The sequence below is a fragment of the Maylandia zebra genome, linkage group LG3 (genome assembly GCF_041146795.1).
Source record: "Maylandia zebra isolate NMK-2024a linkage group LG3, Mzebra_GT3a, whole genome shotgun sequence".
Classification (NCBI taxonomy): Eukaryota; Metazoa; Chordata; class Actinopteri; order Cichliformes; family Cichlidae; genus Maylandia; species Maylandia zebra.
In genome coordinates, this window is record NC_135169.1 from 27,477,291 (window position 1) to 27,503,657 (window position 26,367).

The following is a 26,367-nucleotide window of genomic DNA, read 5'->3' on the forward strand; positions in this document are numbered from 1 at the left end:
AGGCACTCGACTTCATGGGCCAAAATGCGGAGGGGCTCACCTGGCAATCTGCGTCTGTTGTGGAACTCCGACCTCAGCAGCACTGGTTGGTTATACTGCCCGAAGCGCCTCTGAAGTGCTCCGACCAGAGCATTATAATCTCCCCTCTGCTCCTCGGTCAGCAGCAGCAGGCATGCAGCTGCATCCTCACACAGGCACAAAGCCAATTGGAGAGCTTTATGTTCCTCAGACCAGCCAGCTGCAACAGCTAACAGCTCGAACTGTGCGATAAACACTTCCCATGGCGTCTTGCCGCTGAACTTAGGCGTTTTTATATTCGCTGCAGCTTGCTGGGCGCCGCCATGTTTGTTTACATCACGTGACGGCGCGCCAAGCGAGGTCGACTCCTTCCCGCCGGAATCGCGGCCGCTGTGCGAACAGTTCCCGAGCCTAGTCAAACCTGGAGAAAATCCAGCCTCGGCAGACAGCCGCAGCGCCGTTTCCCTCACTCCATGGGCGGGCGAGCGCGGACGAACCTCCCTCTCCTCCGTCTCCTTCTTAATCCTGCCCGGCAACATCCTCGTCTCGTAACGGCAAGCGTCGCCGGCAACAGGGTCTCGGGCGTTCTGGGGTTCTTTTTTCTTTCTTCACTTCTGACACCAATGTAACGTTCACAAGAACCAGACGGTTGGGTCTCAGTTTGTCCGTTTATTTTGCACATAAGCAAGCGGGTTGCTAACTCCGGGGAGAGCGCCCTCGTACAGCTCCTCTCTCCAGCCTGGCACACACACACAAAAACAACCAGGTCCCCCCTCCCCTTCCTGTACCACAACCAAACATGAATCTTAAAGGAACCACAACAGTGTGCAGAGATCACCAACATGTCACTGTACAATAACACTTAACCATCGTTACAATATATTCAATTGCATTTTACTTAAAATTTTTGCTTCATGTTTATTGAGTTGAAGAATATTTTTTCTGCAAGAATCAATGCTTTACTTAATAGGCCGCCACCTCAAATGGTGACAAAACCTGGCTCACAAGGAAAGAAAAAAAATTTCCAAGTAAAAATAAGATGAACTCAACCATATTCTATTTTTATATACAAGTAAGTTGATTTGTCGGTGTAATCCACTGCATCATGTGGCACAACTAAACAGCACAGATAAACATAGAAATATAAAACACTCGTTGTGCAGCTTCACGGAATTCACACACCGTGACAAGACTTCAAAATTAGCATGAACTCGTCTCTAGTGACGGTAGAAGTATGAAAATGTGCGGGACCAGTAATCAACTCGTGGTCGCTGAAGCGAATCCGAGTCTGCAGTGCTCTTTCCCTCTCTCTCTCTCTCTCTCTCTCTCTCTCTCTCTCTCTCTCTTTGTCCCTCCCTCCCTTCAGCTTCAGTCAGTTGCCAGTTTATTGCCGCCTCTCTCATCCTCCTCAACGCTTGGCTCTTCAGTGTTTAAACTTTCCTTGAAAGAGACTTACCTCCCAGCATCCTCCACTACAGTTATTAAACCCTGTCTTTGCCTTGAACTTGAGCCAGGATTGATTGTCACTTTCCCCTCGTGCGTGGCTGCAGGACGCGTCTCGGTGCGCGCACAATGGAAAGGAGAACGCGTCCGGTGCGTCCGCCCCGGTCCACCTCCTGTGCTGCTACTGCTGCTGCTTTTGTCTCCGGGACAAACTGACAAAACCCTGCCCAGGAGGCAGACGCACATCCCGGGCTGGAGGATTTGCGTGCCCCCACTCAGAAGATAAACCAGAAACGGAGACTGAGTCGTAAACCCCGAGAGAGAGAGGACATGGGCGTACTGTAGCCAGCAATAAGAATATAAGGAGGATGTTGCCCAGCTATAATTAGACATAGAGCTCAAACTGCAGGGAGGCAGAACAACAAACAGTCTTCACTGGTGAGTACACCTTTTTTTCTTATTTTTAATTACCTAAATGCGCTGAAGGGGATGTTCAAGCGCGCCCTTGCATCCTTGACACCAACAGCAGAGGTCATCTGCGCTGCTGGAGGTATTTGAAGAGGAATAGACGGAGAAAGTTGGAGGACGTAGTACAGACGGCATGCTGAAGGCGTTATGAGTCAACTTTTCAAAGTCATTTTAATCTCAGTTAGAGTACCCGGCCCTCACAGGGGTCACAACCGCAGAGTAGCATCGTTGTTCGCACATAATAAAGAAAAAAACGTGAACAAATGAGGAAACTTTGCAGATGAATGGAGCCGAGTTACTGCTGTGTTGACGCGTCGCATTGTTTTATGTGAAGAGAAAATAAAAACGTCACGGTTACAAAATGTAATCTAAACTGGACTATACTATTACTATTTCTGATATTTCCGAGTTAGTTACTGGAACATTATGTCAAGTTTTTATTTTATTTTATTTTTTTCGTTGAAACAAAGTGGGATTCTGTTGCTTTCCACGTTTTTTGTTTTGTTTTGTTTTTTTTTTCCTTCCTTTCCTTTGCATGGGGGCGGAATGATGACATTCAAAAAGGGTGTGCTCAGGTCTGTCCTCGCGCGCCGCTGGCTCAGTCAGAGCGGGTGTGGCCGTCCGCGTGTACGTCCCTGCTCTGCTCAGCAGCAAATACCTGCACCAAACTGGGAATGAAATAATCCAGCACCCGTGCGCGCGCACACACATACACACACAGTGTGGCGCGTGCGCACGTGTTTATTCATTGAACGTCCGTTAATCCACCTGTCTCCAGGGAGGATTAGGGCGTTTTGGGACATTTTGGGACCTGTTTTTCTTTTTTTCCTGTTTTTTTACACTCGCCTTTCAACAACATAATTCCTTCAGCTCTACTACACCCCCCCCCCCCCCTCCCCCAGAGAAAAGGAGCCACAAGTGTCGTTAAACACGCAGTATGTGGTGGAAGCGCCTTGCTGCTGCTGATGTGGTTTGCGTGCAAATAATTTTGGGAGCCCAAAATGGGTTGGTGTTCCGCTGATGGGGTGTGAAACTCTGACATGTGTCAGCACAGAAGAATTGTGGCTATAAAATGAACTCATCAGGATACTCGTATTTAACAGGGCTCATGACAGAGACAGATATTTATTCAGTTTCAAAGTCATTTCTCATACCCTGAATGCTCAAGCACCTGCTGGCTCTACTGGCATGAAAATGGAAGGCGATATTGGCAAAGGGTTGGTCCTCTCTCGGTCTGCATGTTTGTGTCTGTTTCTCTCTCTCCCTCTCTTCCTCTGCAGTGCCATAATTCCTAAGGCTTGCTTCATTTGGCTGCTTTAGTGTGGCTCTCCCAGTGTTAAAGTGAGGGTTTGATTCCCACTGGTGATTAAATACTGCAGTTTCCATTTATCGACAAACATGCTCCAATGCTCAGTAATTGACTTTCCACCTGCCAAAAAACTAAGTTGTTTTTTTTTTTCTGAGGTAGGACTGCGTAGCACATGATTTCATTCATTTTCTGCTTCTGCCGTGCCTGCCACCAGAAGTGGATATGCAAAACAGCCATCTCTGTCTCTTTTCGTTTTTCACACTGTGCTTGTCAGAGTGGACGAGTGAGGAGACGGTGATTGACTAATGGTTAGAAATACAGTTGGACTCAGAATGGCTCATTAGCCGAGGGACTGGGCACGTCAGACCAGCCACAGGAATGGTTCCATGAATATCGCTCTCTGTATCGCACACTCGGACTTACTTTGTTCTGCCTCAGGATATTCCCTTTTGAAAATGCCACACCTACAACCCCCCCCCCACACACACACACACACACACACACATACACACACACCTTTCATTGGATTAATAAATTCAAGAAAAAACTCTACGGGAAAGGACCTTCTCTGAATGACTGGGTGATAGAAAAGAGCAGTAACTGTAGAGGAGGAGATCAGAGTGCTGGAAAATAGATTTAGGAATGGAATGAACTGGAATTTGATTGTGTGGTGGACTCGTGGGGGGGGGGTGTTCATCTCTGCAGACATGTATGGACAAACCGCAGCAAATCATTCATTGTCTGTGTGCTGCATACAATTATCTTTCTGGCTGTGCGCAGCTCCCTGCAGGCTGTGTTTTCTGCTGTTGTATCCCTGAGGAGCACTTTGACTTTCGGACATTGTTTTGTCAGGGTTAAGGTAAAAACCCTTTAAGATTAAATAGCTGAGCTTCTCAAAGCTTCAAAAATACTTTTCACAGAATTCAGCGGAATTAAAATCCCTGTCGAGAGACAGGCGGCGTTAGGCCTTCTATCTCAAGCTGCCTTTGTTAACTTCTCGTGGCAATTTGTGATGAGGTCACGACTTCTAATCTGTTGATTGGTGTCAGTGAATGTAATGTATGTTGTCAACAACATATTTACATATTTACATTTTGCATGTCCACAAATACAAATTTGTGTTGCGCTTTTCCTTCAGCTAAAGCCCTAACTGTAACTGTGTGGACACTGGCTTCTGCATGACCACTGGTTTCAGCATCAGGACTGCCATAACAAAAGATCATATATACTATTGTCTGTCCATACAGATGTGTTAGGTAATAAAAAAGAATATGATTTGCGCCACGTATTGTTTAGAACATGGTACAATAGCATCATTTTGGAGAGGTATCCACAGAAGAGCTTCATCTATCTGGGTCTAAAGTCTCCTGGATAGATTGTGGGAAAGGTGTTATGGCCACGTCCAACCAAGCAAAGTCCCTAAAGGTAGACAAATGCTGCAAAGATCACATCTCCTAGCTAACTTTCTGGAGAAGGGGCATCTTGGTATTCCCCAGGAAGAACAGGCTGGACAGAGAAACCACCTCCCAGAATTTGTTAAGCAGTAGATAATGCATTAAAGGATGGATTTAGAGGGTCCTGGATAGTCGAGGCCTCACCTAGAATGCAAGTCAGTCTAGTTCCAAATTACACAAAGTCAGACTGTGGACAGTCCTGTTTTACTACATGGGTCTGAGGTGTGTGCAGGTATTTGCATTTTTGGATAATCCTTTATTGATACCAACATTGTATTTGACTTTTTTTTTTTTTGTAGGCCCACTTCATCATTTGTATTTTTGATTCTTTATCTGTTTTCTCTGTGGACAAAAGTAGACCTTCACAGGCCTTCCAGGACACATCTCTCTTAATCATATCACAGTGTAGAAAGAAAGCAGAACAATCTGAGAACAAGAGCTGAGAAAAAGTGTGTCTCAGCTGTCCAAAAAGTCCACTGTTATTAGTTTGAGTCAGTGTTTTGTCAGAAAAACATGCCAGCATTGATGAAAGGGACCGATACGCTTGGAGGCATATGATTCAGATGAACTGGACACAGGTCTCACCTGGAACTCGATTCCCGTCATTATTTGTAATAGACCACTGTTGAATGTGGAGCTGCCAGGCAGAAGGAAAAAGTAAAGGCCACAGAAAAGATTCATGGATGTAGTGAAGGAGGACGTGCAGAGGGTTGGTGTGAGGATGCAAGTGAGAGGGTGAGATGGAGGCAGATGAACCCTGAAAGGAAAAAGAAAAAGAAGAGCACTATTTTTCCTTCTACCCTGTTATCATTTGGAATATATATCAGAGAAAATATATCAGAGAATTAGTTGGACGTATAATGCATTGCAAGGTTCTGACTAATGCTTGTTGGTGACTTAAACATTCGTTTTTCTATCGAGGCTTTAGAATTTGACCACAGTTGCTTTGTGGTTTCCTCCAGTTACCTGTATTTTTAGATCCACAGCTAGCTGAGGCTGGACTAGGTTGCTTCATGTTACTGCATGAGGGACAGAATCAATCTTGTGGATTTTAATCCTGATTGCAGATCAGCACTCTTGCGCAGCTCCCATACAAATATGTTTCATTTAGCTTTAGTTCTCCTCCGTGGAGTCACGCATGGTCGCGAGCTCAGACACAATTGCAGTGATTGCCAATTCTGGTGTTCTATGGCAAACACCAATCAGATTCCTAAGTGCCAATCATTGAGCACAGGATCCACTAAAGGTTTTGTAGTGCTCCGCTGGTGCTAATCCTGTTCTGCCTTGCACAAAGGAGCAGATACCAGTCCTGCTGATGGGTTAAGGACCATCTATGGTCCTGTCCAGCTCTCCTACAATAACTGTCTGTCTTTTGTCCATGTTCGTGGGACTGCTGAGAGACACTGCAAACCTTCTAGCAATGGCACATCTGGATGTGCCATCCTGGAGGAGTTGGATTACCTGTGCAATCTCTGTAGGGTCCGCAGATTGCTGATCTCTACCCTATTCAGATGCAAAACTAGTAAAAAAACAAACAGAAAAGATGAGGAGGCAGAGAATGCCAGTGGCCTCCACCTGTAAAACAATTCGCATGGTGGGGGTTCTCTCAATCTTGCACCTGTTGTTAATTTCATTAACATCAAAGCAGCTGAAACTAATTAGCGGACCAGGTCAATATCCCAGAAGTTTAGGTGACTTGATGCTATACTCTGATTGAAAAGTGTTCCTTTAATTATACAGTAAGCCTGCTGTGGTTGCTTCAAAAAGGTCAAATTATATCAGATTTTTTTTTAAACAACTTAAAAACTGAAAATGTAGCTATCAAAATGTCTGTTTTCCTCTGTTTTTTGCAAGACATTCTGAATTAGTGGCATGCTTTGGTGAGTCAGTAAAAAGGGGTGATTGCCAGCTGTGAAAGCAGTTCTAATACAGACTTTTTAAAAGAGGCTCTTAACTGTAAGAAAAATACTTTTTTATGAGCTGCAATCATCTTTTGATCTTTAAATATTGATCACTGAACACTTATCAGAATGATAGTCTTTTTTTCTGGACATCAAAACTGCCTGCAGTGCTTCACACTGAAACCAATTACTTGTGCGGTTAGGATAGGGAGTTGAAACAAAAAAGGTGTATGAAATTAATATTTAAAAAGGTTTGAAGTAGTATCAAAAAATCCAAATGAGGATTTAGTTCTGTGTCTTTATTGCATCAACGGGGACTTAAATAGAGGGGAGATTTAATTATGGATGGATAGCGCAATAATTAAGGATTTACATGGCTGAAGATATGACAAAGGACACTGTTTCAGTCTGGTTAAATCACCAAACATCATTCCAGAGAAAGGCTTTAATGGCTTTAACTGGAGAAACAATGCAATACATTTATATGTTGGAAGCCTGTTTCTTTACACAGTAGTTGTTTTACAGTTTGATCTTAAAGTATTTGGACACTGTCATGTGTTACTGGATTGTATAGCTTTAACACTTTAAGATCCAAATCACCAGTGCGACTCATCCTGCAACAACAACAGCGAAGAAGTCATTCTTGAATTTTGCAATTAAAGGTAAGATCTAAGAAAATAAGTGTTTCAGGTTTAGTTTTAGGGGTTTTATAAGTTTCGCAAATTATTTTATTACCGATGTTAAAGTATATCGCATATAAGTTACATTGGTTTTGTCAGTAACCGCTTGTATTCAACAGCTCATGGGCCAAATTTCTAAACTGGCCTCACAAGTTGCTACAACAAAAAAAAGAAAGACAATGTAATGAATGACTTTTTGTGCAACAGTGAACGTTTGCCATCTTGTGCACATCTGCCTGCTCTTCTACCAGACCGCTTTCTTTTTCTCTTTCTCTCTTTTCTGCAACCCTTGACCTTGTCAGCTCTGCTCCTCAGACCTGAAACCTGTCCGATTAAGCTTCTGTGCCTGGGACTTCACCCATTATTTGCTCAGATTAGTTCCCCACACTGTGGATTTCTCTTGGTTAAGCCAGGGTTACCCCGCTGCTCTGCACAGCCAGCAGTGTGCTGGATTCTCCATGTGTCTCCAACCCTATTGTGCCCGAAAATAATTGTTCAGCTTTTATCTAACTAAAATCCCCCATCAAGCTAGTCCTGCCTCATGATAGAGCAGTCTTCAAAATATCTTACTTCAGTAGATGTTACTAGGCAACCTGGTGTGCAACAACCATTGAGCGCAGTGTTTTCCATTCATATCTGTGGAATCAAAATGACTTAAAAGTTCTACGTATAAATGGACATATTTTTGTTTTCCTTTTCATCCCATGCACCCCCAAATTCACGACATGATTAAAGAATCCGTTTTAGGAAATGTCATGAAATACGAAATCATGGGGTTTGATTTAAAAAGACAAATGTCTAAAATGGTGAGTAAGTGTAATTAGAAAAGGTTTAAACTCAATCAATCCTGTTTTCCCGCCATTTTATTTTTTTTACCTGGAGTCAGGGTCCCATCTTAAACAACCTTAAATTAGACCATAGAGGAATGGGCTGGAAAAAATATATATTTCATATCATTGCATTAGCCTTGAAATAGGTTTAATTAATAGGTTTAAACATGTAAGTAAACTTACATGTAACTTGATTATTATTTTTACTTGCATTTTTTGCAAAAAAAAAAAAAAAAATAGCGTATTACAGCTTTAACCTCCTAAGACCTGAACTCTTCCACGGCATGCATTTTTAATTTCTCTTTGATATTTGGTCATATTGGGGCCCGATGAATGTAAAAACAAAGAATTACCAGATTTTGTTTTTAACCTTATTTTTGTTTTTAAGAAAAATAAGAGCCAAATATGAGGATATTCATTTAAAATTTTGATAGAACAGTAGCAGTATAATGTCCTTGTAAGTGGCAGGCCCTTGTAGAGCAAAATTCAGTAATTTGGTCTAAATAACCCAAAATGTGATGTCCACATATGTGGACGCCAGGTCCTAGGAGGTTAAAGGTGAGGAGACAGGAATACAGAGCCAACTATACAGTCTTGGGTTACTTTTATCACAGAGACCTTGAGAGGCTTCATATGTCTTGTGTATAGAGGTTTGTCTCTGACAGACAAGTAAACATGCTGCAGTGAGCTTAGAGGATTTGAAAACATAAGAAAGAGAAAAAAACTAAACTAAAGAGAAAAGAAGAACAAATCAGAGAAGGCAAACAAGATGCTGGCCTTTTGTGTTTTTTGACCTTTTCTGTCCTTTGCTGTGTGGATCAAATTAAATGGAACTGCCTCAGTCTGGTAGTTAAATTCACCAGGTCACCAGGGGCAGAAATAATCCGCTCTAATTCCAGTTGCCAACCTCAATGTATGGTTGTGAAAATCCCAACGGCTTTGTTATCTGTAAAGATGTGTGGCCACTTATTTAACATCATTTAAGGTTTCTTTGTATTATCTGACTCACATATTACAGTGAATATGATGAAAGAGTATCCTCAGCCACAACTTTTTTTTTTTTGTAGCACTTATACAGAAGTACTATGGTGAGACAACAGTTAGTATGTGGCTGAAACTGTCTGTTACACAGTGGGTTTCAGTCAGTTTGTACATGTATCACATGATGAGAAAACACACTTTGGACAATGCTGTGCTATGACAGACATTTACATAGTGAGAAAACTGAAAGATCTTCTGTAATTCATATGATCAGATTTTAGATCCACTACTGTAAGTGGTTAGATTTCATAGGATGGAGAAAAACACACACATCCAAGTCCAATTTCAAATGGCCAATACAAAGTAAAAGCCGATCACAAATTCTTTTTTTTTATAACCAAATTCCCATTTTTTGTAACACCCACAGAACACTGATGCTGATTTGAATAATTCTCTTGCCACAAGCTCCAGAGTGTCAAACTGCAGGCACATTCAACATTCAGCTCAAAGACAAACTGAAAATAAAGCTTCATGCTACTAGCATGAAGCACCCTCAGCTGGAGGAATAACTCAATTATCTGAAATGATTCTGTAAACAAGATTGGTTCATTTTGGATTCTGCTTAAAGCCTTTGCTGGGCATTTTAAACTTTTTTTTGTCCTCGGGTATAATGCCACAGTGAAAGCAGTTCAATAAAAAAGAAAATGTAAGACTTATGGGAAATAAATTGAATGTTCTCAGAGCAATGTAAAGGTTTGAACAATGTGAAAAGACCAGGGAAAAGAACAGTACCTCAAGGAAAATAAAAACTAAATTAAGATAATGATTTGGATATAATTAAACGGACGCCGCTCTTCAGGCAACATATATAGACCTCACACCAATACACTGCAAAAACATGTGTCATCCAACTTTAAGGCTAAAACAGATACTTCTGTAGCATCCCTCAATATTTTCCAGCCTTACTAGAATAATGTCCTTAAATATGTTTACATTTACATTAAAGCATCACTTTATTAGATACATCTTGGTAATTCTGGGTTGGATCACTTTTTACCTTCAGTAATGCGTGTGTCGACTTCACTTCCATGGTGTGAATTTCCCGTTCAGTTACATCCCAAAGGCGCTGCATCCTCACAGGATGGATCTATCCTTTCATAGTGTTTGTGCCAAACTTTGACCCTACCATCTGATTGTTGCAGCACAAATTGAGACTCATCATACCAGACAGGAGTCACACTTAGTGTTGTACTACACTGCTGTAGCACTTCTGCTTCAAGATCTGATGTGCAGTGTATTCTGAGATTATCTTCTTCATGCGAGTGGTTATTTGAGTTATTTCCTCTATTTTAGCCATTCTCCATAAACTCTAGAGATGTTTGTGTGGGAAAATCCCAGCAGATTAGCAGTTTCTAAAATTTTCTGACCAGATCACGTGGCACCAAAATTCATGCCACATTCAAAGTCATTTAAATCAGCGGCTTTATATGTTGATACAGGGCAGGATGGATCCACGCTTTCGAGTTGTTTACACCAAATTTTGAGCCCACTATCTGAATGCATCAGATTCAAGACTCATCAGATGAAGCAATGTTTTTCCAATCTTCTGTTGTCCAACTTTGGTTAGCATGTATAAACTATAGCTTCAACTGTTTGTAGCTGACAGTTGTGACACGTGCTGTGGTCTTCTGCTGCTGTGCATTCAGAGATGCTCTTATGCATACCTTGGTTATAATGTGTGGTAATTTTTAATGAATGTTGCAGTCTGAACATTTATTTATATATATATATATATATATATATATATATATATATATATAGATGAGAGAGAGTGTCAACTCATTCGGATGAGCTCGCCAGTATGCTCAGATGTACCAAATCCTAGGTGATACTGTCGTATCAAGCTGTGTTGCTTCTGCTCCCTGTAGCATCCTTTGAAATCATATGTAAGTGCGAGGTAAAGTGAGAATTACATCCCATCTGGCTTCTTGTAGATTTCACTTGGTACGTGCTGTGGCCACTGCTATCTGTTCTCATTCATATGCACCACTCTGACTGCAGAGTTATTTTACAATTTCCTTGCTGTTTGATCTCCTTCAAGCTCTCCACTCTGGGACTGTCACTCTAGAGGGATGTGCACAGGGAGAGGGAGTTAAAACAGACAACGAGAGCTGGGGGAAAGAGAGTGTGTGGAATCAAGAGGGACAGGTGAGAGAGTAAGATTGACATGGGAAGCAGGTGAAAAGTAGATGGAGATGGGTGAGAGTCAGCTGTATACTTGCTTCATGTTCACACCCGTCCTCTTTCCCAAGCTGTCAAACAGCCATTTTATTAAAGCTGTTGGCATCTAGTGCCAAACAGTAGCCCGCCACTTAACACTTAGGTCATAGCTGTGGTGAGACTTGGTTTTTCTCACTGTAAACTCCCTTAAGAGTTCAGTTCTGTCCTAAATCAGCTGCATCCAGCATGGGACTTGAATCCTTGACCCTGAGGTTAAGAGTCTGCCAACTGAGCTAGCTAGACTTGATGGCTTGTGAAATAGATATGACATTTTCTACTCAAGTTGAGCACTCAAAGTGCTTCCTAATACAAGTCTTGTTCCCCCATAAATTCATGCATTTCTGTTTCTATCAAACCTGATGGATCAGTGGAAACTTGGCGTTCCATGTCGAATCAAAATATTTCATCATGTGAACACCCCCAAAGTTCTACTATGTGGATTGCTTTGCCTTTTGAGTAACTTCTTAAGCTTGCCAGACTTTGTAGTAATTACCAGCAGTTTAATCTGCATTGTAAGTAAGTTCTCCACTGTGACTGAATGCCTCAGTCAAAGTGGATCATTCCAATCAATCACTCTGATTTGTTGCAGTAGGAGTGTTCAGCTGATTAACCCCTTTCTCATGAGGTCTAGCAGGCAGTGTGTTTTTTGATGATGGTTGGAAAAGCGTGAAGTTGTCGTCTACATCCGTTTTTCGGCATTCCTCAGGTGATTTCAGAACCTCGGGTCATCGTATGTTTGCATGTAGCTAATCTGATCTGGACTGATCACCTGGGGAAGCACATCGTCAGGTCACAGGCCATTTATTGATTGACGTGCAAACAATCAAGTTCTGCTAGCCAGCTGGGCTTTGCATCGTTTCTGTTGCTGAACTTATAATTTCATTGTTTCTTTACCCCTCGTGAATTACTTGGAGTATTTTTCGTTCCATGAACTTGACTAGAATTGACAATTGACATTTTGTAGCCATTTCTCTCATTGCTGCATTTCAAAAGTGGCAGTTTTGGTGAATCAGACACTCATGACTCGTCAAGTAAAGCCTCTGACCAGCCAATTGGTAGCATGGAGTCTGACCAAGGCAAGGCAAGTTCATTCATATAGCACAATTCAACAACGAGGTGATTCAAAGTGCTTTACAGAGACATTAAAAAACAAAAACAAATAAAAAGCATGATTTAAAATTGATTAGAAAAAAACAGTAGATAAAATCAGTAGTTAAAATGTAAGTTTTGAAATTTAAGCTTAAAAGTGTGGATTTGGTGCTTTATTCAAATGCAGCTGAGAACAGGTGAGTCTTCAACCTGGATTTAAATAAACTGAGTGTTTCATCTGATCTGAGGTTTTCTGGGAGTTTGTTCCAGATATAAGGAGCATAAAAGCTGAATGCAGCTTCTCCGTGTCTGGTTCTGACTCTGGGAACTGATAAAAGACCAGATCCAGATGACCTGAGAGATCTGGAAGGTTCATACTGGGTCAGGAGGTCACTGATGTATTTTGGTCCTAAACCATTCAGATTGTCTGACTGATTTTTTAGGTAGACCTGTAAAGATGCTGTTAATAATCAAGCCTACTAAAGAGGAATGCATGGACTAGTTTTTCCAGGTCCTGTTGAGGAATCAGATCTTTTATCCTTGAAACATTCTTGAGGTGATGGTAAGCTGATTTTGTTATTGTCTTAATGTGTTTTTATAAGTTTAGGTCTGCATCCATCACTACACCCACATTTCTTCGACAAACTCACATTTTAGTACTTGCTCAGCTCACTTGGGACCCTGGCTGAGCAGGTAGCAGGGACTTGCTTTTTTCAAGCTTGTTGAAAAACTGTACAGTTCTGTTCTAAATCCTGGGGGTTGAACCCACAACCCTGAGATTAAGCGTCTCATGCTCTACCGACTGAGCCTGCCAGGCTTGATGCCTAAAGGTTGCATGGTTACGTTCAGTAAACAGGCACATTTTAACCGCCCTTGCAATGATTTGTTAAACCAAATGCTGTGGTTTCAGTGCCTATATGAAATTAAAAACACTGGTACTAACAACAAAACCTCCTTGTACATTGTATAACACCCACAGAATATAAATTGACAGACGCGAGTTATTCTTTCATTCAAGTTTGTAATTTATTACCGGTTATTTGTATCTTCACCTCATTTATTTGCGTGATAACTCTTTAAGATAATGACACAGCAACAAGAAGTGAACGTGAGCATGAGTGGTTGTTTGTTTCTCTATGTTAATGCTGCACTTGACTGGGGAGAGTACGCAGTGGTGTACCCCACCTCTTACCCTATTACTGCTTAGATAGGCGCTACATGAGCTGTGACTCTGAATTCTATTGATAATCCGATGTACCTGTATGTTGAACTTTGCACAGTTGTCCCATTTAGTTATTTTCCTTATGTTCTTCAAATGTTGTTGTCTTGGTTTGGCTTTTCATAACAAAGCGAGCTGAATCAAAGTCTTTCTCGAAGCAAGTTCTTTACTCACGTGCCATGTGGCGATGCCTGCAGGGAGTTATTTAAAATCATGTATCTGAATGTGTCATGATCCTGGGTCCTTTTGACCCAGCGTTTTGTGTTTTCTCTTCGATTTTGGTTCTGTTCTCTAATTGGTGTTTACCCTGTTCCCCCCCGTGTGTTCCTGTTTTATTGTGAAGGTCTGCGTCTTATGTGAGTGTTTTCAGTTTGCCTCCCTGGTCTCGTCATGTTAATCACTCCCAGCTGTGTCTCCCACCTGTGTGTAATCTCCCTGTGTTCTCTGAGTGTATTTAAGTTGTATTTTCTGTCTTGGTAATCGCTGGTTCGTCTGTGTTGTTTCCCCTCGGTCTCCCTGTATGTATTTCTCCGGACCTCCCTGCATCCTCATTCTGGTTTGTCTTATTAGTTTACCCAGTTTAGGTTTCCGGTTTCATGTTTTGTCGCCACCGCTGTTTGTACTCACACCCCTGTAAATAAACACTCATCTGCACCAGAGCTGCCGCATTTTGGGTCCTATTTCATATTCCACACGGCTTGCCCCGGCAAACCGTGACAGTACGAACCAGCCACCATGGACCCAGCGGCAGTGAATCCGTCCGAGGAGCTCCAGAACGACATTGCGTACAATGTGGAGATTCTCCTCGGGCTATGGCTGGAGAACCCTCCAGAGGAGCTTCGTCGTGCCGTGGAATGTCAGCTACAACGGCTCTTTTCTGGCCTGCCATGGCTTCTGCAGTCGCTTCCTCCGACCATGCAGGCTTTTCTCCGGCTCACACCGCACCTTCTCTCAGCCACTCCTGCCTCGCTGCCCGACTCGCCGGATGTGATCTTGCCCGGCCCGTCGGAGCCGTCTGCGGGGAGGAAACGCCGATCGCGCCGCAAGCGCGCCACCCCACAGCCGGACGTTCGGGCTTCTAAATCGCCGGCTGTGGTGAGTGAGGACTCTTTTTCATTTTCGGACTGCATGACTGTTCATTCAGGGGCTGCGTTTTGTGTGGCGGATGTCAACGCGAGCTGCTTATCGCCTGTGCAGCTACCGGCAGCTAAGTTAGCTCCCCCGCAGCCACTCTCAGCTCGGTTAGCTCCCCCGCAGCCACTCTCAGCTCGGTTAGCTCCCCCGCAGCCAGTGCTCCTCTCAGCTCAGTCTCCGGTGCCTCCTTCAGTTCAGTCTCCAGTGTCCCCTTCAGTTCAGTCTCCAGTGTCCCCTTCAGTTCAGTCTCCAGTGCCACCCTCAGTTCAGTCTCCAGTGCCACCCTCAGTTCAGTCTCCAGTGCCGCCTGTAGCGCAGGCCCCAGTAGCTCCAGTGCCGCCTGTAGCGCAGGCCCCAGTAGCTCCAGTACCGCCTGTAGCGCAGGCCCCAGTAGCTCCAGTGCCGCCTGTAGCGCAGGCCCCAGTAGCTCCAGTGCCCCCGCTACCCGTAGCTCTGGCTCCAGTATCACCGGTTTCACTCATTCACTCCATGCAGGGAGAAAGTCTAATTTCACCTCAAGGTGCTTTTCATGGTTCAGCCGCCATTGGCACAGTTTGCCGCTCCAGGGCTTCCCCAGAGGCTAGGTCTCAGTCCCCGGCTGATTCTGGACCCCTGAAGTTTATGCAGCCACCTGAGAACTGCACCATGTCAGCGTTGCCTGGGCAGAGCCAGTGCTCAGTGCATCGCCAGTTGCCTTCGTGTTTGCCAGAGGACTCCATGACTGCTGGCTTAGTGGTGACTTCTGCTGGAGGGTCCGTAGGACCGCTCCGGCCTTCGTCTCTAGTCTCCGCTGGGGGGTCCGAGAGACCGCTCCGGCCTTCGTCTCCTGCCTCCGCTGGAGGGTCCGAGGGGCCCGTTCAGCCTCCTGCCTCCGCTGGAGGGTCCGAGGGGCCCGTTCAGCCTCCTGCCTCCGCTGGAGGGTCCGAGGGGCCCGTTCAGCCCGTCCAGCCGCCTGCTGTAGCTCCATCATCATCCTCGCCTGCTGCAGCTCCAGGGCCTTCAGCCTCGCCTGGTCCAGCCTCCGTGTCTTCAGCCTCGCCTGGCCCAGCCTCCGTGTCTTCAGCCTCGCCTGGCCCGGCCTCTGCCTGTGCTTCGCCTGGCCCGGCCTCTGCCTGTGCTTCGCCTGGCCCGGCCTCTGCCTGTGCTTCGCCTGGCCCGGCCTCTGCCTGTGCTTCGCCTGGTCCGGCCTCTGCCTGTGCTTCGCCTAGTCCGGCCTCTGCCTGTGCTTCGCCTGGTCCGGCTTCAGCCTGTGCTTCGCCTAGTCCAGCCTCTGCAGCCTCGCCTGGTCCGGATCGCCATCGCCTGAGTCGCCGCCGTTACCTTCCGCGCGGTCGGCCCCCTGAACTGCTCCGTCGTCGTCTCCCTCGTCGCCGCCGTTGCCTTCCGCACGGCCGGCCCCCGGACCCTCTTCGCCTGAGTGGCCACCGTTGCCTTCCGCACGGCCGGCCCCCGGACCACCATCGCCTGAGTGGCCGCCGTTGCCTTCCGCACGGTCGGCCCCCCGAACTGTGTCCGCGTCGCCGCCGTCCGCACGGTCGGCCCCCTGAACTGTTTGGACTCCTGTGCTGTCGGCCCCCTGGCCGGCCCCCTGAACTGTTTTGGACTCCTGTGCTGTCGGCCCCCTGAACTCTTCTGTTTTGGACTCTGTTTTTTCCTGTGTTCTGGTGTGCTTAGTTTCTTTTGGCCTTCTGGTGCTCCGGTTTTGTTTTGCTTCGGGCCCTCCTTCCTGGGCCCCCGCCGCCCGCCCTGGTCGGGTTGTTTTCTGTTTTTTCTGGCTGTTTTGTTTCTTGTTGGGCTGTCTGGGGCCAGCCTTTGAGGGGGGGGGGGGGTACTGTCATGATCCTGGGTCCTTTTGACCCAGCGTTTTGTGTTTTCTCTTCGATTTTGGTTCTGTTCTCTAATTGGTGTTTACCCTGTTCCCCCCCGTGTGTTCCTGTTTTATTGTGAAGGTCTGCGTCTTATGTGAGTGTTTTCAGTTTGCCTCCCTGGTCTCGTCATGTTAATCACTCCCAGCTGTGTCTCCCACCTGTGTGTAATCTCCCTGTGTTCTCTGAGTGTATTTAAGTTGTATTTTCTGTCTTGGTAATCGCTGGTTCGTCTGTGTTGTTTCCCCTCGGTCTCCCTGCGTCTCCCCGTATGTATTTCTCCGGACCTCCCTGCATCCTCATTCTGGTTTGTCTTATTAGTTTACCCAGTTTAGGTTTCTGGTTTCATGTTTTGTCGCCACCGCTGTTTGTACTCACACCCCTGTAAATAAACACTCATCTGCACCAGAGCTGCCGCATTTTGGGTCCTATTTCATATTCCACACGGCTTGCCCCGGCAAACCGTGACAGAATGAATGTGGAGGTTTGTGAAAATCTGTCGTAAACTGATTGTACAGGAGACAAATAAAAGTACAGACAGCATGACAGTGTTCTGCATGCTTCTTGACAAATATTATAAGCGTAAATTAGACTTAAGGAGATAGTTATAGAGATCCTCCATAGTCAAAGCATACATGCAGAGCATTGTCTGAAAAACAGACGGTATGTCTGAAAGGTTAAATGGAGACAGAATAAGATCATATGGACCATTTAATTTCATTCAGTAAGGTCAGCTTGACAAAGAAAAGTAGCAGTCATCACTTTTCACTGAGAAATTCAAGGAAAGATATGAATTTTGAGTGAGTGTTGCTCACTCAAAAGCAATCAGAAATCAGAAATAAATGGTATTGGAAAGAGTCTCTCCCTGTTGTCACGACAGTGTTGTGTCTCCAGGTATCAAGGACGTTTGCTAGAGAACAGACCGTACCTTCAGAAAGGTACGGTGTATGACACGTCGCTTCTGTAGTCATACAGCTGTATAAAACCCAAGTGGCTCGTGCTTATCTGTACAGTACAGTGGTCGTGACTAAAAACATGCTCCCCTCGGACATTCGTTAATCTGCACTCTCCAAGTTATCAGACAGCGCGAGCGAGTGCAGCTGTAAAAAAAAAAAAAAAAAAAATCAGCGCACATCGCACCTGTACGCATTACCACACGAACACACGCCTGAAGCAAAGTTGCAAGATTGTCGTTTAATAAGGCAGCCACGACAGAAGCATTCATGCACCTGTGCACATGCAGTCAAACGAACATGTAAATGCTATTCTTGCTGTTAACTTTTGAGTTTTGGATTGCTGAAAGCAGTACCACACACACACACTTTTTACCCCTCGCCACATGCCATATTCCAAGTATGTCCCACAGGTACCTGCAAAGTTTCCATCAGGGGAAAGAATTAGCTTCACACCTGTCAGTGGGCGTTTGTGTCTTTGCATATGTGTGCGCCATGGCTAAGCAGCACTGAGACTACATAAAACTCCCTGATGTCATTTGCCAAGTGGTGGAGGAGCTTAAAATATAAATGAGTGAGCACACACAGAGACCATAAGCCTGCTGCAGGAATTCAATTAAATAAGGAAATCAAATGTTGGCATGTTAGAAAAATGTCAATCACGTCCTCGCCCTCTACCTTTTTCTGTCCCCCATATATACGTCCCTCTCTGATTACAGTTTGTTTTGATGTGATCGACATAAAAGAGAGACAGAGCCTGTGTGGTGGGAGCACCTCCAGGCTCTGGGAAACAATCATGTAAAACTGAGATTTTTGTTTATTTATTTATTTATTTATTTATTTATTTATTTATTTATTTATTTATGTGTTCATTTGAGTGCTGAAAAAAATTCTTTCAGCTATGAAAGCCTCCCCGCAGGCGGTTTGTCTTTCTCTCTCGTCTTGTATTTTCCCATAATTCCTCTGCCTCTCTTGCAGTCGTCCTTTACTCTTCTTCAGTTTCACCTTTGTTCATCATCACTATTGTTCATTCTCTTCCTCTTGCTCCATCAGCGCTCAGTCTTTTTGTCCGCTCTGCCCTTAGTATTCCTCTTTCTCCCTTCTTCATTCCTTGATTTTTGTCTTTCATTTTATTTCTTTTTTCATAAAGTCCAAAGATACAAAGACCCATGCAGTCTCTTAATCATTGAATCCATGTGTTTTCAGTCCCGTTGCAACCGGTGTGTAAAAACAACAACCCAGCCATCTGCCTTTACAAACATTTATGAGAAAATGCATCATTCTAAAGATCTCACTGATTCGAACATGCTGGATGCTGCCAGTGCAGCAAGTCAGTTCATAAAATTCTTCCCTCCTAGATATTCCGCCATCAACTGGAAGTGGCGTTACCACAAAGTGGAAGTGTTTAGGAACCACATAGTCAGTCAGAGCCACAGAGCTCCAAACCTCCTCTGACATTAACATCAAGACAAGAATTTCATGGTATGGGTTTCCACAGCTGAGCAGGCTGTAGGTGTAATGCATGGGTGGCCTAGTTTGTGATTGTGTTTATGGTCCATATTGTTTATGGTCAATCTAACATAGTTGCACGTGTGTGGTCTTTGTTAAACCTGTGATGCTCCATGACAACAGGTACCCTAATCTGGATAAAATCCAGGGCTGAGAAAATGGCTGGGCATTACTGACTTCATTGTTGTGCTTAAATTGAACTCCCATTGTCCCTGCTGTTAAAGATCCCCTGTAGTTTGAATCTGCCACCCCCACCTTTCAGCGGTATGGAAGGTTCTAAGCGGATGATGAGCAGTGTGTGTTGTTCAGGGTGGACCTTGGGCAAATATTGCTGTCTCGTAAGACCAAAGATCTTTTTGTTTTTTTCTTGTGCCATCAACGTTCTTTAAATGATGTTTGGGAAACTTCAAGTAGGATCCATGTCTTTTACTCAGGAGTCAACTTCCTCTTGTGTCTAGCCCCAAGAAAGATCGACTGAGAGTGCTGATGGCCGCAGAGAACCAATGTAGCCTTGTTAGACTTTCCGGTGGGAGGACTGGTTACTCAATTTGGCTGGAGAGACAAATCTTGCAAGAATCCTGGTGGTTCCAAACTTTTTCCATTTAATGGCTATGAGACCGCTGTGCTGCTGGAAATGCTCAGAGCTCCAGACATAGGTCTGAGCCGTGATCTATGGCACTCCACAATTTAATCACAGCGGTCTACAGAGAGTTGCTTGGATGTCATAGCTTTTTCCTCCCTGCTGTGTAGTGTGGAATAGAGGAGATATATATATATATATATATATATATATATATATATATATATATATATATATACATATACACACACACACACACACACACACACACACACACACACACACACACACACACACACACACGAGTGATACCCTCTAAACTGCATCCAATACATTGAGTTCATCACGTCCAGTAGAGTTCTAGACACATCTCAAGGGTAGTTAAAGCCAAAGCAGAGGGTTTAAAGACTATTCTAAATTTAAACATGCAGTTTAAAAAAGAATCTGAACACATTTTGTCAGTTTGTTGTGAATTTTTGGATTATTGATTGATGCAACGCTGATTTCTTCAGTTTTAAAAAGAAATCTGCATGAAGGGGTCTGAATAGTTTGTGTCTCGTGGAGTTTACGCCTTTTTCTGGATTCTTTTCTTTTACCAGTTTCCTCTTTTTTTTAAATTCTGTCATCATATTATAGCCCATCCCTTTCAATCCTTACTTGTTACCTCATATTTGGACTTCCCTTCTCGCCTTAACTTCCACATCTCCCTCATTTCTTCTATTTTGTTTGCTTCCACTTTCCATTAGTCTTTTCCTCCTTATATTGTGTTTCTTATTCCTGCTGTTTTTTCTCTAAATTATGCTTTTTTTTCTTTGCTTTAAGCCATCATTCTGTGTGGATCTCTCCTCACTCTCCTCTATCTGTTCCTTCCCTTTTATTGAAGCGAATTCCTTCCCTACAGCGCACACCCTGGGCTGCATGCTTCTCAGCCACCCCTGTCATGTCCTTCTGTCTTTATCCTCCCGCCTTTCTTCTGTCTCTGATCCTTTTTACTCCCTTCATCTTTTTCTTCATGGTCAGTCTAGTCTCTTGTTTGCCTTCTTGTCGTATTTTACCTCCTTCTATACTTACAAGCTTACCTCATTTTTCTCCCTCCCCACTTCCTAGTGTTTCTAATCTGTTTGTTGCTCCTCTCCTCCATTCGCTTCCTGTCTTTTTGTTCCTGCTTTGTTCCTCTCACACTCCCCTGGGTTTTTCACTCCTTGGCTTTGTCTGTCATACAAACTGTGGCTTTACCCATCCTCCTGTCTCGTTTCTTCTCTTAAAACTGTCCTTTCTTTCCACTCTTTATCTGTGCTATCGTCCTTCTTTCATACACACTTAATCTTCTTATCTTCCCTTTCTTATTATTTCTTCTTCTGACTTTTCTTCCTTCACTGCCTCTCCCACTTTTCCTTCCTTCCCCCTTCGTCCCCTTCTACCTTTCATATTTTCCACCTGTTTTGTATTCCCCCCACCTCTTTTCTCTCTGAAACCTTAAGGAACAGTCCTGCAGTGTGACTGTGTCTGATACAGTTCCTACTCACTCACTCACACACACACACACACACACACACACACACACACACACACACACACACACACACACACACACACACACACACACAGTCTCTGGTTAGTCTTCACTTGAAGGTGATGTGCTTTGGGGATTTGTTTGTTCCACTGCTGTCTGACAGTTTGACACACACACATATACACTTCAACTACCATACATGCTGCTAAGCACAGTTTACTTGCTAAAATACTCTCTCACTTGTCAGTTTATCAACTTCACATCTCCTCACCCCTCTGCTCTGCTGTTTATTTTTCATTCTTTCATCCGCGCACTCATTAAAGTGCGTCTAGCTCAGCGTGCCAAGGATGCCGCTAAGTCTGCAAGGGATAGAGGGTCTTTATTCGCTACTCAAAGTCATCGGGTGGACAGCTTGAAACACTGTCTCCAGGAACATTAAACTGTAATATTAAAGCTTCATTAAGCCAGCTTAGGTGAGTCCATTAATCACAGATACTTAACCTTTGATGATGTCACTGACACACACACGCTCAAACTCATAGATTTAATGGTCATGGCCTCGCTGCACAGTAGAGCGTAATTAGCTTTTTCATTAATTTCCTTGTTGTAGCTGAATGTGCGTAGCAGAAAAACAATAATGAAGGAAACATTGTTTGTGTTTTTTTTTCTTTTTTCTTTCCTGCAGCAGTGTTAAAAAAGAGAAACCAAGAGAAGCTAAACATTACCGACCAAGGACCAAAGAACCGTGTTACATCCTTGATGTATTGCAGATTTCAACCATACCTGATCTTTTGGACAAGAAGACATAGGAGGAAAAAAAAACGTGTTGATGATGTTAAATTAGCTACAGCACAAAGACCATTGTGACTTTTGACATTCTGGTGATTAGCAGATGACAGAAAACTCTTTACGTGGTCTTTGTTTTCATGGCATAAATCTCAGCGTGACTGTGGCTGATTTAGGTCATTTGTCTCCACTTTAAACCCCATGTGTTAAAATCGGGCAGGCCATGAAGCTAAGCTGCAGTCACAGCTGGTCAGATGATCTCAGTGCTGACAGCTCAGCTTATACCCTTTTGTACATCCATTCAGCAGATGTTGTACGAAGTGCGCTACTCGAGCTGCTTTCACCCATAGCTGCTCCACATCTGAAACCCATCAATGCCACAACAGTGCAAACTTATTGCAATTATTGTGCAATTAACTTGAGATCTTGTTGTCTTTGAAATGGTTGCTTTGAAGACGGCGCCCTTTCACAGTCAGTTGCTCTTTTCAAAGTGACCTTGAGGGTATCAAGAAACTTCAGTATGATGTCTCTTCACCATTTAAACAGGTCAAGTTGACAGTTGCATGCAACCTGTTTGTGATCTGTTGCTGTCTGCACACTCTCTATAAATTCCTGTTGAGTACTTACAATCAGAGTCCAGGTAGAGCCTTATAAATCTGAAACAGAAATTCCTCCATAAATAGTGACTCATAGTTGCTTCATCACGGCAATTTAACTGCAAAATTACATTGGGGCTTGGTGACTGTGTTGTTATATAGGAGTATAACCAGACTATAACCAGTTGGCAACCAGCTGAGTCTAGTACCCTCTTACAAAGTAATGCGTCATAGACGAATTGCTTCCATGGGCTCACACTGACTACATGTGGACAGTTTGTTTGTGTTATTTGTTTGTGTCAGTTTTTTGCAACCCTTTGCCAACCTGTCTGAGAGTGAGAGTGACTGCAGTTGGTCCAGCTTAGACCGTGATTGTCTAGAGACAGATTGCCTTCCACCAGATGACCTGTGCAATTGTCTGGCGGTCCAAAGCGGTTACTCAGAGGTTGATTGGTGACTAGTTGGACACTGCAACTAATTGCAATCGGTTGCTGAATATCAATGTGATCATTTGTTTTTCTAGTCACAAGGAGGTTGCTACTAGGACTGGGTGATATGACCCAAAATTCATATCTCGATATTCTTTAGCTGGATGGCGATATACGATATATCTCAATATTTTTAAAGCCATAAAGTAAGAACAAAAAGAGAGTTCTTAGACAAAACTTTGTCCCAGATGTCACACAGGCACTTTTATTAACATACAGCGTAGATGTACAAGAAAAAAGATTACTCAGAAATAAATTATCAGCATTTATTAAATAATAATGCTCCATAAATAAAATAAAACAATGTTGTTTTTGTGCATAACAAAAAGCTCACAATTGTGCAGTCGAAATGTAAAATAAAAGACACTGAGCACAATAACAAAGACAGATTTCACAGCTGCTCTTTTCCCAAGTTCTACTGCGTGACTGACAGCCTGGAGTTTGAAAACCTCTTTGTAACCACGTTTCTTAACAGGTACCATTTGTGGTCCTTATACACACAGTACGGTAATATTACGTTGAAGCACAGTACGTATCACTCCACGAGGCTCCTCGGTAGCCGTAATGCTCTGACAATCCATCAAGCGGTGCGGGTTCGTAGCTTACCAAAGTCGTACCAAAACATTTTTGAAAGGTTTCTGAGCGCCGTGTACCACATAAAATCGGTTCGCGGTCAGTAAGCACAACCAATCAATCAATCCGAGGAGACTTGTTTATACCCCACAGACGGACAGCATTTGGGCAGAACGTCCTCTCTGTCAAGGGAGGCCATCTGTGGAACAGTCTTCCTCAACCCATTAGAGAATGCTCTACACTCAATTTGTTTAAGGCAAAGGTTAAATAAAAACTGGTTATGGACAAATCAAGTGTGTGATCATGTATGAGTTGTATAGTTTTAATGTTTTATTTGGGAACAGAATGGTGTGTATGTGTAAGTTTGGTGATGGCAGGGGCGGAGCGGGGGGGTGGCTTACTGGGCTTAAGCCCGGGTTGTTTTTTGGAGTGTATTTTTTTCATAGTAAGATGCCTGGCTGACAACTGTATAAAACAAAAAACTACACACAATATTCGAAGCACATAGTGCACACTGTGGGATTTTACAACTGTGCGTAAATCCCCCCTAATATTGGTATGATCAGAGCTCAGGCACTAAGCAACTGAGCGAGTGGGCGGGGCAGCTGCTGCCTAGGAGTGCGCTGTTGGAGAAACGGAGCCAGGCAGACAGAGGAGAACTGAAGTTTGACCAGGTACCAAAGCAAATCATTCGTACTATAGAAATAATGTAAATATGACGGTGCATCACGAAAGATTGATGTCAAACTGATCACTTGACCAATATTACGTTACTTGTTCTTCAAGTGAATCAACAAATGGCGAAATGAAAAGCTGAACAACAACAATGTTGTTTTTTGTTTAGAGGGTCTTAGCTTACATGTGTGTTTATTTCATATTTTCAGTTGTTTCCCTCCACGGCTAAATAAATCGGTTTCAGTAATGCACTGATATACAAGAATGGACATAAGGGGCTTCTTTCAAAGAAAAAACTCTGGTAGTATTTTATATATTGTGCTTTGTATTTTGTTCAGTATATTTCTATGCAAAACAAGAGGAACTTCAATACACAGCAGTATATTCGCAGTTTAAACCAGATATTTACACACACTTTATGGAAAACACAAGAACATTTTTTTACTGTACAACATCAATTTAGAGTAAACTTGTTTTGTTTTGGATAAATAAATATTGAAATATCTTTTGAATTAGTTAAATGTCAGAATAAAGAGAGACAGAGCTGTCTATTTTTTATCACTTTCATCAAATTTAGGAGTACATATACACTAAGTTTATTGGTAATTAATAAGAAACTGCAGACGATTCCATTCTGAGCTGAAGAAGCTTCTGATAGGTTAGTAGAGTCCATGTGAGTAAACTGGTGGCACACCTGTGGATGCATATAAGGCAAAACACAGAGTCTGTTTCTGTGACATGGGAACATCAGGAGATGTCAACCAAAACACCAGAAAAAGAATTGTGGAGCTCCATAAGTGTGGCTCAATTTTGAATACAATTTGGTGCCATTTACAATTAAGAAATAGAGACAGTTTCTCTCTTTACTCTTAAAGTTAACAAATATGTTTTTTATATTTATCAATCTAAAAAAAATAAACATTTAGTCTGATTTGATGTTACAATTAAAAAAGTGTTTTTATCTGAAGAGTTTGTAAATATCTGGTTTCAACTGTATATTTGATGATTGTCAGCACAAAGAGGGAGAGAGAGGAACAGAGAGGGAGATGGAGAATGAGGACAGAACAGAGATGAACAAGAGCAGGTGAGACACACATGTTAGTTAAATGGTCGTTTACCAAAAGTATCACCGTATCATAGGTCCTCATGTATCTCGTACCTACTGTTTCTTTTTAGGTTTGTTATTTTTCAAATTCTATATTTACTAAGTTATGCAGGCTTGTTTGCACAACAAGGCTAAATAATTATATAAACTTTTCTCAATCTAAATAGTGGACTTTGGTAGAATTCAAAAAATAAGTGTAGTGCAGGTCTATGAAGATTTTTTAGTGCTACTATCATCTAGTTCTGACTCTGGTTCTGTCTTGGTTAAGTCCTCAGTAGTCCTGATTTTGAACTGTTGTAGTCCTGTTTTAATTCCGGATCAGTTCTGGGTCTTGTTGAATTGGGGTTTAGTCCTCGTGTCTTGATGCAGCCCTGATTTTGTTCTGCCTTGCTGCTTAATTAAAAACCTAGTTTAAGGTGTCCTGCAGATGTGATATATATATTTCCCTATATGAAGTCATTCTTTTTTGAACAAAACTCAAAACAGAGCCTATTAATCTTTCAGTCATTTCTACCCCCCCCCCCAAAAAAAAAAAAAAAAAATCCCACATGCATACCACCCTTTAGGGCTAATCCCCGGGTGTTTCAAATGTCTGGCTCCGCCTCTGAGTGATGGAGTTTTTATTATGAATGAGTGATGAATTTTTATGAATTATTATGTCTATTTTTTTATGCTTAATTTCCATCTGTTGTCCAACAGATGGAAATTAGCCCTTGGCTATAATCTGATATGTTTACATTCATGTAAATTTTTTTTTACATTTATGTTCATTAACATGCACTGTCCTAAATAAAATAAATAAATAATAAACCAGAATTCATACATAAGATACACCAGATTTTTGAGAAAATGAAAGGATTTTAGGTGCCAGCACGTTATCGCGGTTAACTTGTTAGTGCGGTTAACTCGTTAACGCCG

General features: G+C 43.1%; 1 protein-coding gene across 2 annotated transcripts in view; it reads left to right on the forward strand.

Moving 5' to 3' along the window:
- Positions 1-1,418: 1,418 nt before the first annotated feature.
- Positions 1,419-26,367, forward strand: part of htr2cl1 (5-hydroxytryptamine (serotonin) receptor 2C, G protein-coupled-like 1) — a 227,148-nt gene continuing 202,199 nt past the window's right edge. For both annotated transcript variants that reach the window (XM_014409373.3, XM_014409374.3), the window contains exon 1: positions 1,419-1,899. The gene's annotated coding sequence lies outside the window, so the exon portion shown is untranslated. The remainder of the gene's footprint in view (positions 1,900-26,367) is intronic.